The sequence below is a fragment of the Lampris incognitus genome, unplaced genomic scaffold, assembly GCF_029633865.1.
Source record: "Lampris incognitus isolate fLamInc1 unplaced genomic scaffold, fLamInc1.hap2 scaffold_38, whole genome shotgun sequence".
Classification (NCBI taxonomy): Eukaryota; Metazoa; Chordata; class Actinopteri; order Lampriformes; family Lampridae; genus Lampris; species Lampris incognitus.
The window spans coordinates 1,760,358-1,774,014 of NW_026611338.1; the positions used below are offsets into that span (position 1 = coordinate 1,760,358).

The following is a 13,657-nucleotide window of genomic DNA, read 5'->3' on the forward strand; positions in this document are numbered from 1 at the left end:
GCCTGACGCCTCTGCCTGAGCTGACTGGTTGCCGTGTAGCGACCCTTTTTGCCCGGTTAAACCTTTTTGGAGCTTTTGCTGCCTGTGTCAGTCTGCTTTGTGGGTCCTTTGTCATTGTGAACCTATAAACTGGCCACATTATGGACTCCGCAGACTCAGCCCGGTTCGTACTGCTCTGCAAGCTAGGACCAGCGACGGCATTGCTAGAAGACAGATGTAAGGATTTGAATTACGATTCACATAAAACACAGGCTTATATTGATAATTACCACAGTTACATCAGATTTATATGGATGCATCAAAGAGTTCAGTAAATAGAGTAGAGTTTATTGTTCCAGAATTTCATATTAAAGTAGGGGGAAAGGATCAATGAGGAAATATCCGTATACACGGCAGAAATGCTTGCAGTATTGTCAGCAGTGCAGTGGATAGAGGAAACGACGAGGAAATGAGGGTAAGGGTTTTGCCTGCTCAGGTAGACAATCCCGCAGCAACAGACTAATTTCACGGTAGCCAAGCTTACCCCGGCAGTGGCATTTCTGATGGAAATTACCGCGCTTCTCGGAGTGAAAGGTTTGGATAAACGTAACGGATTGCTCTTTCTACATCTTTTGCTTAGGGTTCGGGTGGGGTTAGGCTGCTCAGGCTGAGGATCCCACAGAGAATACCACAGCAACAGAGACTAACTTTGCGGTAGCCAAGTTTACCACGGCAATGGCATTTCTGATAGAAAGTATCGAGCTTTTCAGAGTGAAAGGTTTGGATAAAATTAATGGATGGGTTTTTCTACATCTTTTGGTTAGGGAAGGGTATGGTTAGGGAAATAGTTTTATCTGCTCAGGCAGACAATCCCACTTTGATGACCACAGAGACTAACTTTTCGCGAAAGCCAAGCTAACCACGGCAATGGCATATCTGGTGAAAAGTACTGGGCTACTCGGAGTGAAAGGTTTGCATAAAATTAATAGATGGATCTTATTACATCTTTCGGTTGGGGTAGGGTTAGGGTACAGGTTTTATCTGCTCATGCAGACCTTAGTTTCTGTGGGATTGTCTGCATTAGATAAAACCCTAACCAAAAGATGTAGAAAGAGCCATCTGTTAAGTTTATCCAAAACTTCACTCCGAGAAGTTCGGTACTTGACATCAGAAATGCAAGTGCTGTGGTTAGCTAGGCTACCGTGAAGCGTTAGTCTAATTTCCTGTGGTATTATTTGCGGGATTGTCTGCCTGAGCAGATAAACCCCCCAGCCCTAACCTAAAACCCTTACACGAAACGTATCCCAACTTTAACAGAAAGATGCAGAAAAAGCCATCCGTTAATTACATCTAAACATAAAGCTCGGAGATGCTCGGTACTCTCCATCAGAAATGCCATTGCCGTGGTTTGCTTGACTCCCGCTAAGATTTAATCCCACAAAGAACACCATAGCAACAGAGACTGTCTTGGTGGTTGCCAAGCTAACCACGGCAATGGCATTTGTGATGGAAAGTGCCGAGCTTCTGGGTATGAACGTTTTGTGTAAAATTATCGGATGGCTCATTCTACATCTTTCGGTTGGGGTTTTATTTGCTCAGGCAGACAGTCTCTGTTGCTGTGGTATTCTCTGTGGGATTGTCTGCCTTGGCAGATAAAACCCTAACCGGAAGATCCATCCGTTAAGTTTATCAAAAGCTAACCCTAATCGTAACCCTAACCAATAGATGTATAAGACTATACTTTAATGCAGGGGTGTCAAACTCGAGGGTCGCAGTGTCTGTAGGTATTTGTTGCAACCATGCACTACACCACCTGATTTTAAACTAGTTCCTTTCCCTCCTTGATTCAGGAGGTGAACTAATTAGTTAAATCAGGTGGTGTAGTGCACGGTTGCAACAAATACCTGTGGCCCTCGAGGCCAGAGTTTGTCGCCCCTGCTTTAATTAATAATTTCTGTAATTCTTGAGAAATGTGTTGCTAAAGTGTGAGTCCTGCCACCCACGATGATGAGCTGCGGTGGCTCTTGTTGAGCAGGAAGCTAGTACAGAGAAGTGGTTTAATCACAAACTCTGTGCTTTTGGTGTCTGTGCAATGTTCCTTTATGGGGGCATCAAGGAAAGGAGTGGATCAGAGTTAATTTTTTTTAAATGCAGAGCCACTAGCCAATTTTATCAAATCCAAGCCCTAAACCTTAATCCTAACCCTAAAAACACTACACTGCAATTGCAGACAACTTTTTAAAAAAAAAATCAGTTATAATGCCAACAACTTTCCAAGTTTAAAGCAGGATAAACTAATCGAGATAGAAGACAACAGCAGATTGATAGTAAAGAGAAACATTCAAATTGACCCTAACCCATCAAACTCAAACCCCACTTAATCCCACCGAGAATACCATAGCAACAGAGGCTGTCTTGGCAGTTGTCAAGCTAACCACAGCAATGGCATTTCTGATGGAAAGTATGGGTTGGGATAGGTTTAGTATAAGGGTTTTATCTGCTCAGGCAGACAGTCTGTTGCTGTGGGATTGTACTTCTGAGCAGGAAAAACTCTCACCTTAACCCTATGCCAACCCTGACCAAAAGATGTAGAACGAGACATCCGTTAATTTTATTCAAAACGTTCATTCTGAGAAACTCGGTACTTTGCATCAGAAATGTCGTTGTAAGCTTGGCTACTGCTAAGTTGGTCTCTGTTGCTGTGGTATTCTCTATGGGATTAACTCTTAGCGATAGCCAAGTTAACCCCTGCAATAGCATTTCTGATGGAAAGTACTGAGCTTCTCAGATGAAATGTATGGAAGGCTCATCCTATATCTTTCGGTTAGTATTGGGGTAAGGGTTTTATCTGCTCAGGCAGACAGTCTCTGTTGCTGCGGTATTCTCTTTGGGATTGTCTTCCTTAGCAGATAAAGCCCTAACCAAAAGATGTAGAAAGAGCCATCTGCTAAATTTATCCAAAACTTTCACTCTGAGAAGCTTGGTACTTGACATGAGAAATGCCATTGCCGTGGTTAGCTTGGCTACTGCCAAGAGTTAATTCCACAGCAGTAGAGACTAACTTAACGTAACCAGGCTATCAACGGCAATGACATTTCCGATGGAAAGTAATTGAGCTTCTCGGAATGAAAGTTTTGGATAAAATTAACAGCTATCTCGTTCTACATCTTTCGGTCAGGGTTGGCGTAGGGTTATGGTGAGGGTTTTTCCTGCTCAAAAGCACCAGTCCCACAGAGAATACCACAGCAACAGAGACTGTGTGCCTGTGCACATAAAACCCTTATACTAAACCTATCCCAACCCTTAAAAATGTAGAAAGAGCCATCCATTAATTGTATACAAACCTAAAGCTCCAAGACACTCAGTATTTCCCATCAGAAATGCCATTGCCGTGGTTAGCTTGACTCCTGCTAAGAATTAATCCCACAAAGAATACCATAGTAACAGAGACTGTCTTGGCGGTTGCCAAGCTAACCACTGCAGTGGTGTTTCTGATGGAACGTACAGAGCTTCTCGGTGTGAAAGGTTTTGATAAAATTAACGGATAGCTTATTCTACATTTCTCTTAGACTTGGGGTAGAACTAGGGTAAGAGGTTTCTTTTTTTTTTTTTTGCTCAGGCAGCCAGTCTCTGCTGTAGGATTGTCCGCCCTACCAGATCAAACCCCAGCCCTAACCGTAAGATCCATCCGTTAAGCTTATCCAAACGTAATCCTAACCAAAAGCTCAGAAGACTATTTTCAGCGATCATTTCTGCCGTTCTCAACTTGAAATGTGATTCCCGCCAGCCACGATTATGGGCTGTCGTGAATCTTCCTGAGCACAAAGCGGGTACAGAGAAGTTGTTTAATGACAAACTCTGCTTTTATGACCGTTGAGTGCTCCTTTTATGGGAGCTTCGAGGAAGGGGCGCATTCTGAGGGGTTAAAAAGCGGGGAAAATTCAGAAATCCACCAGTTTTATCCAGACCTAAACCCTTAGTCCTTACCCTAAAAACATTAAAGTGCAATAGAAGACAACTTCAAAAAAGAAGCTTATATTGCTCTAAACCCCACCAACAACTTTTCAAGCTTAAAGCAGGGTAAACTAATCAAGATGGCAGACAATGGGAGGTGAATTGTAAAAAAGAAACATCCAAATTTACCCTATCCTTAATTCATCAGACTCTATCCATATCCCTAACTCTAATTCTGGGAGTATCTCCAAGCCAGCACTGGCACTCTGGTGACACGCGCTGGCCCGGGCATTCAACTCTAAACTTTCACTCTGAGAAGCTCAGTATTATCCATCAGAAATGCCATTGCCATGGTTCGCTTGCCTACTGCGAAGAGTTAGTCTCTGTTGCTGTAGTGTTCTTTGTTGGATTGTCTGCCTGAGCAGGTAAAATCCTACCCCAACCCAAAGGTGTGGAAAGATCCGTCAATTAATTTTATCTAAAACTCACTCTGAGAAGCTCGGTGCTTTCCATTATAAATACCATTATCGTGGTTAGCTTGGCTACTGTGAAGAGTTAGTCTCTATTGCTGTGGTATTCTCCTGTAGGATTGTCTTTCGGAGCAGATAAAACCCTTACCCTAATCAAAAGACATAGAGCCACCCATTAAGTTTATCCAAACCTGATCCTACTATCAAATCAATTTTATTTGTATAGCCCAATATTACAAATGTATCTCAGTGGGCTTAACCGCAACACAACATCCTGTCCTTAGACCCTCTCATCGGATAAGGAACAACTCCCTAAAAAACCCCTTTAACAGGGAGGAAAAAATAGGAAGAAACCTCAGGGAGAACAACAGAGGAGGGATCTCTCTCCCAACACGGACAGCGTGCAATGGATGTTGTGTTCACGCAATTTACATAATACAACATTGAAAGAGGTTAACAGAATTTTAATGGACATAAAATTTATGAAGAACGTGATGTGCCATTTCAGGAATCATTTTTGTACTTTTTAACTTGAGATGTTTCTAAAGTGAGTCCTGCCACCCACGATGATGAGCTGTGATGCTTCTTCCTGAGCATAAAGCAGGTATAGAGAAGTGGTTTAATCACAAGCTCTGTGCTTTTGTGGAATGAAGCATGCTCTGAGTGGTAAAATGCAGAGAGCCATCAATTTTATTTAAACCTACCCCTAAAAACAAACTGCCATAGCAGTGAACTTAAAAAAAATCATTTATAATGCTCCAACCCCCACCATCAATTTTTCAAGTTTAAACGGGGTAAACTAATCAAGATACAAGACAGTGGGAGATCAATCGTAAAGAAGAAAAAACATCCAAATTGAGCCTACCATTAACCCATCAAACTCTCTCCATAATCCTAATCCTGAGGGTTTCTCCAAGCCAGCGCTTGGGCACTGTCCACCTGAACAGGTAAAACTTTACTCTAACCCAAACCCTACCGAAACATGTAGAAAGAACCATCCGTTAATTTGATCCAAAACTTTCACTACGAGATGCTTGGTACTCTCCCTCACAAATGACGTTGCTGTGGTTAGTTTGGCGACCGTGAAAAGTTAGTCACTGATTCTGTGGGATTGTCCGCCCGAGCAGATGGTACTTAACCCCAACCGAAACGTAGAAAGACCCTCCTGTAATATTATTCAAAAGTTTTACTCTGAGAAGCTCGGTATTTTCCATCAGAAATGCCATTGCCATGGTGAGCTCTGCTGCTATGAAGAATTAGTCTCTGTTGCTGTGGTATTGTCTGCCTGAGCAGGTAAAACACTTACCCTAAGTCAACCGAAACATGTAGAAAGAGCTGTCTGTTTATTTTCTCTAAAACCATTATGCTGAGAAGCTCGGTACATTTCAGCCTCATTGCCATGGTTAGCTTGGCTACGATGAAGAATTAGTCTCTGTTGCTGTGGGATTGTCTGCCTGAGCAGGTAAAACACTTGTCCTAACCAAACTGAAACTTGTAGAAAGAGCATCTGTTAATATTATCCGAAACTATCACTACAAGAAGCTTGGTAATTTCTATTAGAATTGCCATGGTTAGCTTTGCTACTGCGAAGAGTTAGTCTCGCTGTGGTATTCTCTGTGCGATTGTCTGCCTGAGTTGATAAAACCCTTACCTTAAGCGAAACATGTAGAAAGAGCGATCCGTTGATTTTTATCCAAATTTTTCACTTGTGAAGCTCAGTACTTTACATCGGAAACGCCACTGTCGTGATTAGCTTGGCTACCATGAAGAGTTGGTCTCTGTTGTGGTATCTTCTGTGGGTTTGTCTGCCTGAGCAGAAAAAACCCTTACCATAACCCTACCCTAACCATAGATGTAGAAAGAGCCAACCCTTAGTTTTACTCCGAGAAGCTCTGTGCTTTCCATCTGAAATGCCATTGCCGTGATTACCTTGCCTATCGCGAAGTTATTACCTGTTGCAGTAGTATTCTTTGTAGGATGTTCTGCCTGAGTAGGTAAAACCCTTACCCTATCCCAACCGAAACATGTAGGAAGAGTCATCTGTTAATTTTATCCGAAACTATTAATCCATGAAGCTCTGTACTTTCCATCAGAAATGCCATTGCAGTGGTTGGCTTGGTTACTGCGAAGAGTTGGTCTTGTTGCTGTGGTATTCTCTGTTGAATTGTCTGCCCGAGCAGGTAAAACACTTACCCTAACCTAACTGAAACATGTAGAAAGAGCAATCCGTTAACTTTATCAAAAACCTTCATTCGGAGAAGCTCGGTGCTTTCCATCAGTAATGCCATTGCCATGATTGGCTTGGCTACCATGAGGAGTTGGTCTCTGTTGCTGTGGTAGTCTCTGTGGGATTGTCTGCCTGAGCAGGTAAAATCCTTACCCTAACCAAGCCGAAACGTGTAGAAAAAGCATACACAGTAAAAAATGGAGTGTTAATTTTAACTCGGAGTGTACAAATGGATCCTTTCGGTTCCATTTATACACTCTCAATTAAATTAACACTCAGAATTTTACTGTGTGCGTTTGTTACGGCTTGCCCATCCCGCGCCTGCAGCTCGTCAGGGCTGGGCTTAGTCGTCAGGGCTGGGCTTAAGTTTGCTCGTCTCCCGGAGCCCGTTGCCAGTTCGTGCCGTAACATCCTTGTTGAAGTGGTTACACTTCTCTGTTTATTCTCTCCGAGTTTATCTCAACCCGTGAATTTGCTATTTTCTCCGGAGTTTTTTTCCCTGCAGAATCATCCTGCTGTGTCCGCAATTTGGATTACCTGTGAGATTTTCTCTGTTTGTTGGTGACTACCCGCAAAGCGACTCGCCGGACTCTTTTCGTTGCCGTGTATGTTGTCCCGTTGGACCTTTGTATGAACCGTAAATAAAGTACGCCACTTTCGGCAAACTCTTTCTCTGCTTGGTGTCGTGCGCTTTGGGTCTTCCACAAACCCTAACAGCGTTAATAGTATCTAAAACTCCCACTAGAAGCTTGGTATTTTCCATCAGAAATGCCATGGTTAGTTTGGCTACGGTGAAGCCATATTCTGTGCGATTGCCTGCCTGAGCTTATGAAACGCTTATCCTAAGCAAAACATGTAGAAAGGGCCATCCGTTAATTTTATCAACAACTTTAACTCCCAGAAGCTCAGTACTTCCATCAGAAATGGCACTGCCGTGGTTGGCTTGGCTATCGTGACGAGTTAATTTCTGTTGCTGTGGTATTCTCTGTGCGATTGTTTGCCTGAGCAGATAAAAAGATGTTGCTAACCGAAATGCGTAGATAGAAAACCTGTTAATTTTATCAAAACCTTTTCACTCGAATAAACTCGGTTCTTTCCTTCAGAAATGCTAATGCCGTGGTTGGCTTGGCTACCACGAAGAGTTGGTCTCGGTTGCTGTGGGATTGATTGCCTAAGCAGATAAAGCCCTTATTGTAACTGTACCCTAACCAGAAGCTTAGAAAAAGCCAACCCTTAATTTTATCCAAAAATTTTACTCTTAGATAGCTTGTGTATTGCGAAGGTACTCTCTCTTTAAGTGGCATTCTCTGTAGGATTTTCTGTCTGAGCAGGTAAAACCCTTACCAAACCGAAACATGTAGAAAGAGCATATGTTAATATTATCCGAAACTATCACTCTGAGACGCTCGGTACTTTCCATCAGAAATGCCGAGGTTAGCTTTGCTACCATGAAGTTAGTCTCTGTTGCTGTGGTACTCTGTGGGATTGTCTGCCTGAGCAGGTAAAACCCTAACCAAACCATACATGTAGAAAGAGCATATGTTAATATTATCCAAAACTATCACTCCTAGAAGCTTGGTACTTTCCATCAGAAATGCCATTGCCGTGGTTAGTTTGGCTACTGCGGAGAGTTGGTCTCTGTTGCTGTGGGATTGTCTGCCTGAACAGGTAAAACACTTGGCGTCACCCCAACCAAAAGTTGTAGAAAGAGCCAACCCTTAATTTTATCTAAACGTTTTACTCTGAAAAGCTCTGTACTTTCTATCTGAAATGACTTTGCCATGGATATCTTGGCTACAGCTAAGAGTTATTCTCTGTTGTGGTTTTCTTTTTGTGGGATTGTCTGACTGAGCAGATAAAACCCAAACCCTACCTCAACCGAAATATGTAGAAAGCACTGTCTGTTAATTTTATGCAAAAGTATTACTCTGAGAAGCTCTGTACTTTCCATCAGAAATACCATTGTTGTAGTTAGCTTGGCTGCCATGAAGAGTTGGTCTCTAATTGCTGTGGCATTCTCTGTAGGATTGTCTACCAGAGCAGATTAAAACCCCATACCCTAGCCGAAAGATATAGAGCCACCCGTTAAGTTTAGCCAAACCTTATCCTAATCTTGGGGATAATTTGTTTAGTTCTTATCTTGAGAAATGCTTTTCTAAAGTGAGTCCCGCCACCCACGATGATGAGCTGGGGTGCTTCTTCCTGCGCACGAAGCTGGTACAGAGAAGTAGTTTAATCACACGCGCTATGCTTTTGGTGACCGTTCAGTGTTCCTTTTATGGGAACATCAAGGGAAGGAACATGTTCTGAGTGGTAAAAATGCAGAAATTCATCAATTAATTTTATCTAAAACTTAGTCCTAACCCTAAATAATTAAATTGCAGAAAAGTTCAATTCAACCAAAAAAAAATATTTGTATTGCAAAACCCACCAACAACTCTTCAAGTTTAAAACAGGAAAAACTAATCAAGATACAAGACAACGGGAGATCGATTGTAAAGAATAAACATCCAAATTGACCTTATACTTAACCCATCAAACTCTATCCATATACCTAAACATGGGGGTATCTGTAAGCCAGCACGTGGGTGCTGGCGAAGGCACTCGGTTGACATGCGTTGGCTCTGGCATTCAGCCTGAGCAGGTAAAACCTTTACCCTAACATAAACCCCAACCCAAACTTCTTGAAAGAGCCATCTGTTAATTTTATCCATAACTGTCACTACGATAAGCTCGGTACTTTCCATCAGAAATGCCTTTGCCGTAGATTGGCTACTGCGAAGAGCTAATCTCTGTTGCTGTGGTAATTTCTGTGGTATTTCCTGCCTGAGCAGATAAATCCTTTACCCTAACCAATACATGCAGAAAGAGCCATCCGTTAATTCTATCCAAAACCTTAATTTCGAGAAGCTCTGTACTTTCCATCAGAAATGCCATTGTTGTAGTTTGCTTGGCTACTGCGAAGAGTTACTCTGTTGCTGTGGTATTATTCATAGTTTTCATTCACGTGACTGATGTGGGCAAAACAAAGTTCCAACAGTGGAAACTGTAGAGCAGCAGCACAGACCTGTCCATTTTCCAGCTGTTCAAAGCAACAACTGTTTAGATCGCCTTACGAAAGAAGAAAAACATATATTTTCAGACTACAAGTTTTAGGCTATTGCAATCCATATACAGCACCCGCTGCAGTATTTCAGGTTCTAAAAATTGCAAAGTCCCTGCCGGAGCTCCAATTTGGTGATGTTTACATATACACTGCTCAAAAAAATAAAGGGAACACCTAAAAACACAATATAGACCTCGATGAATGAAATATTTCAGCTGAAAATCTTTATTCATTAGACAGAGGAATGTGTTTAGAGCAAAATAACCTAAGAATGATCAATGGAAATCAAAATCATTAGCCCATTAAGGTCTGGATTCAGAATCATACTCAAAATCAAAGTGGAAAATGAAAACATAGGCTGATCCAACTTCTGTGGAAATTCTTCAAGACGATTCAAAATGAGACTCAGTAGTGTGTGTGTGTGTGTGTGTGTGTGGCCTCCGCGTGTCTGTATGCACTCCCTACAACGTCTGGGCATGCTCCTGATGAGACGACGGATGCTCCTGGGGGATCTCCTCCCAGACCTGGATCAGGGCATCGGTCAACTCCTGGACAGTCTGTGGTGCGACATCGCGTTGTCGGATGGTACGAGACATGATGTCCCAGAGGTGCTCGATTGGATTCAGGTCTGGGGAACGTGCAGGCCAGTCCATAGCATCAATGCCCTCGACATACAGGAACTGCTGACACACTCTGGCCACATGAGGACGAGCATTGTCATGCATGAGCAGGAACCCAGGGCCCACTGCACCAGCATATGGTCTGACAATGGGTTTGAGGATCTCATCCCGGTACCTAATGGCAGTCATGGTACCTCTGGCTAGCACGTAGAGATCTTTTCGGCCCTCCAAGGATATGCCTCCCCAGACCATCACTGACCCACCGCCAAATCGGTCATGCTGGAGGATGTTGCAGGCAGCAGAACGTTCTCCACAGCGTCTCCAGACTCTCTCACGTCTGTCACATGTGTTCAGTGTGAACCTGCTCTCATCTGTGAAGAGCACAGGGCGCCAATGGCGAATCTGCCAACCAAGATGTTCTCTGGCAAAGGTCAATCGGGCTGCACGGTGTTGGGCTGTGAGCACAGGCCCCAATTGTGGACGTCTGGCCCTCATACCATCCTCATGCATTCTGTTTCTCACTGTTTGAGCAGAAACCTGCACATTAGTGGCCTGTTGAAGGTCGTTTTGTAGGGCTCCGGCAGTGCTCCTCCTGTTCCTCCTTGCGCAAAGGACCAGATAGCGGTCCTGCTGCGGGGTTGTTGTCCTCCTGCGGCCCCCTCCACGTCTCCTGGTGTACTGGCCTGTCTCCTGGTACCTCTTCCATGCTCTGGACACTGTGCTGGGAGACACATCAAATCTTCTTGCCACAGCAAGCATTGATGTGCCATCCTGGATGAGCTGCACTACCTGAGTAACTTCTGTAGGTTGCAGATACCGCCTCATGCCACCTCTAGTGGTGAGGGCACTAGCAAAATGAAAAACTAACCAAAGATCGGCCAGAAAAGATGAGGACAGGCAAATGGTCTGTGGCCACCACCTGCAAATCCATTCCTTTTATAGGGGTTGTCTTGCAAATTGTCTAATTTCCACCAGGTGGAAATTAGACAATTTACCAACAGGTGAAATTGATTCACAAATCAGTGTTGCTTCCTAACTGGACAGGTTGATATCTCAAAAGTGTGATTGACTTGGAGCTACATTGCATTGCTTATGTGTTCCCTTTATTTTTTTTGAGCAGTGTATCTTGTGGAGAATCCCTCTCCTTACACTGCCACCAGGATGAAAGCTTGCAAAACTGCAGACAGTTGTATGTATTTTTGTTCTGGATGGATCAATAATGCTGCCGTTTTGGGAAGTATTTTGCCCGCCAGGTGGGCGTATGAATGTGACGTCACGTGAAAACTGGACTATCTGCCTGAGCAGGTAAACGCCCTAACCCAAAACCTACGGCAACACAGAGCCATCTGTTAACTTTATCCCAATCTTTCACTCCCGAGAAGCTCGGTACTTTCCATCAGAAATGTCATTGCCTTTGTTAGCTTGGCTACCATGAAAAGTTAAGTCTTTGTTGCTGTGATATTTTACAATATACCCACCAGCAACAAGCTGCCCTCACTGCACATCCTCAAATAGTGCCTGAACAAATAATCCAATCCGGGACCTACAAATTTTAACAAAAACCAGCGTCCCCTGAACTATTTTTGGGGGATGCTGATTTAGTTTCTCAAGTCATAAAAACTGGATTGTTTGTTCCTGATTTAGTTTCTCAAGTCATAAAGACTGGATTATTTTGTTCTTGGTTTAGTTTGTCAAGTCGTAAAGACTGGATTGTTTGTTCTTGGTTTAGTTTGTCAAGTCAAAGACTGGCTTGTTTTGAAGCCTGGTTTCCGTCTGATGTTTTCTGTACTTGGGACCAAACCGAGGTCCTAAAAAAGATGTGCCCCCCTCCTTTATTTAACAACACTGTGTTCCCCAGCTGTGAGAGAAACCTATATTGGATAGCAAAGTGTGCGTGCATGCGTGTGCACATAACATGGCATATGATAAATATAATGGATAGTTTTCAGTTACTTAACAGTCCTGAATCCAACAAATGACTCCTATTTTTGCCTCTTTCGTTTATATTGACGTGTGATTATTATAGAAGCTTGTTCCCGTTTTGGAATATCAGGAGTGCAGTCAAATTAAGCAGCGTAATAGTTGGCTGCTCTTATTTTCTCACAAATCTTATCAATAACAGTCAGACATGGGCTGGAAAAACTACTTTTGCGTGCACCAACTCAAATATGACACAGCAGCACCCTTTGATGTCGCAATTTTACGGACTTGTTCAGCCAACGTAGGGTCATATCGAGCTAAAAGTTCAATCAGTCCAAGGAAATTTCCATTTCTGGGGTTTCCCAGTTCAGTATTCTTGCCTTTTAATGCCAAATTTTCCTCTGCAAGAAAAAGAATGCAGTCTAACACTCTAGTCAGTATAGTTTTCCAACATGCCTTCTCCGCTGTGATGGCATTTTGAAGTTGACTGTCGATACATTTTCCCAGTCGTAACCGAGATTCTAGTAATTCCTTCCACGCAAGGTGAGCATCTATATGATCGGGTTCTGTCATGTTTTTTTTTTTTAACACTTCTGACAGATGTTGCTATACCCACCAACTAAGCGACTATCGTGTTGTTTGGATCCTCCAAAAAGTTTGCACGCAAAGCAGCAAACTTTGTTTTATTAGAGTACATTAGCCAGTCGCAGTCAACTCATTCCCCGTTTAGTAGTCAGGGCTGGATCATGATGTTAATGGGCACTAGGCCTTGCCTCCGTTTTGGGCCCCACCAACATGAAAAGTAAATGTAATATAACAGACAGCTGGTGAACACGGACGGAGCATGCACAGAGTGCAATCTACTACTACTTTCGGCTGCTCCCGTTAGGGGTCGCCACAGCGGATCATCCGTTTCCATTTCTTCCTGTCTTCTGCGTCTTCCTCTGTCACACCAGCCACCTGCATGTCTTCCCTCACCACATCCATAAACCTCCTCTTTGGCCTTCCTCTTCTCCTCTTCCCTGGCAGCTCCATATTCAGCATCCTTCTCCCAATATACTCGGCATCTCTCCTCCACACATGTCCAAGCCATCTCAATCTTGCCTCTCTTGCTTTGTCCCCAAACCGTCCAACCTGAGCGGTCCCTCTAATATAATCGCTCCTAATCCTGTCCTTCTTCGTTACTCCCAGTGAAAATCTTAGCATCTTCAACTCTGCCACCTCCAGCTCCGCCTCCTGTCTTTTCGTCAGTGCCACTGTCTCCAAACCATATAACATAGCTGGTCTCACAACCATCTTGTAAACTTTCCCTTTAACTCTTGCTGATACCCTTCTGTCGCAAATCACTTCTCCACCCACTCCAACCTGCCTGCACTCTCTA

The 13,657-nt window shown here is 43.3% G+C and overlaps 4 pseudogenes; all 4 read left to right on the forward strand.

Annotated features, from left to right (window-relative positions):
* The first annotated feature begins 1,923 nt into the window (after window positions 1-1,923).
* On the forward strand, window positions 1,924-2,107 carry LOC130133556 (small nucleolar RNA U3; annotated as a pseudogene).
* A 1,601-nt stretch (window positions 2,108-3,708) lies between these two features.
* On the forward strand, window positions 3,709-3,903 carry LOC130133555 (small nucleolar RNA U3; annotated as a pseudogene).
* Window positions 3,904-4,897: 994 nt separating this feature from the next.
* Window positions 4,898-5,071, forward strand: LOC130133554 (small nucleolar RNA U3; annotated as a pseudogene).
* A 3,675-nt stretch (window positions 5,072-8,746) lies between these two features.
* On the forward strand, window positions 8,747-8,945 carry LOC130133553 (small nucleolar RNA U3; annotated as a pseudogene).
* Window positions 8,946-13,657: the final 4,712 nt, after the last annotated feature.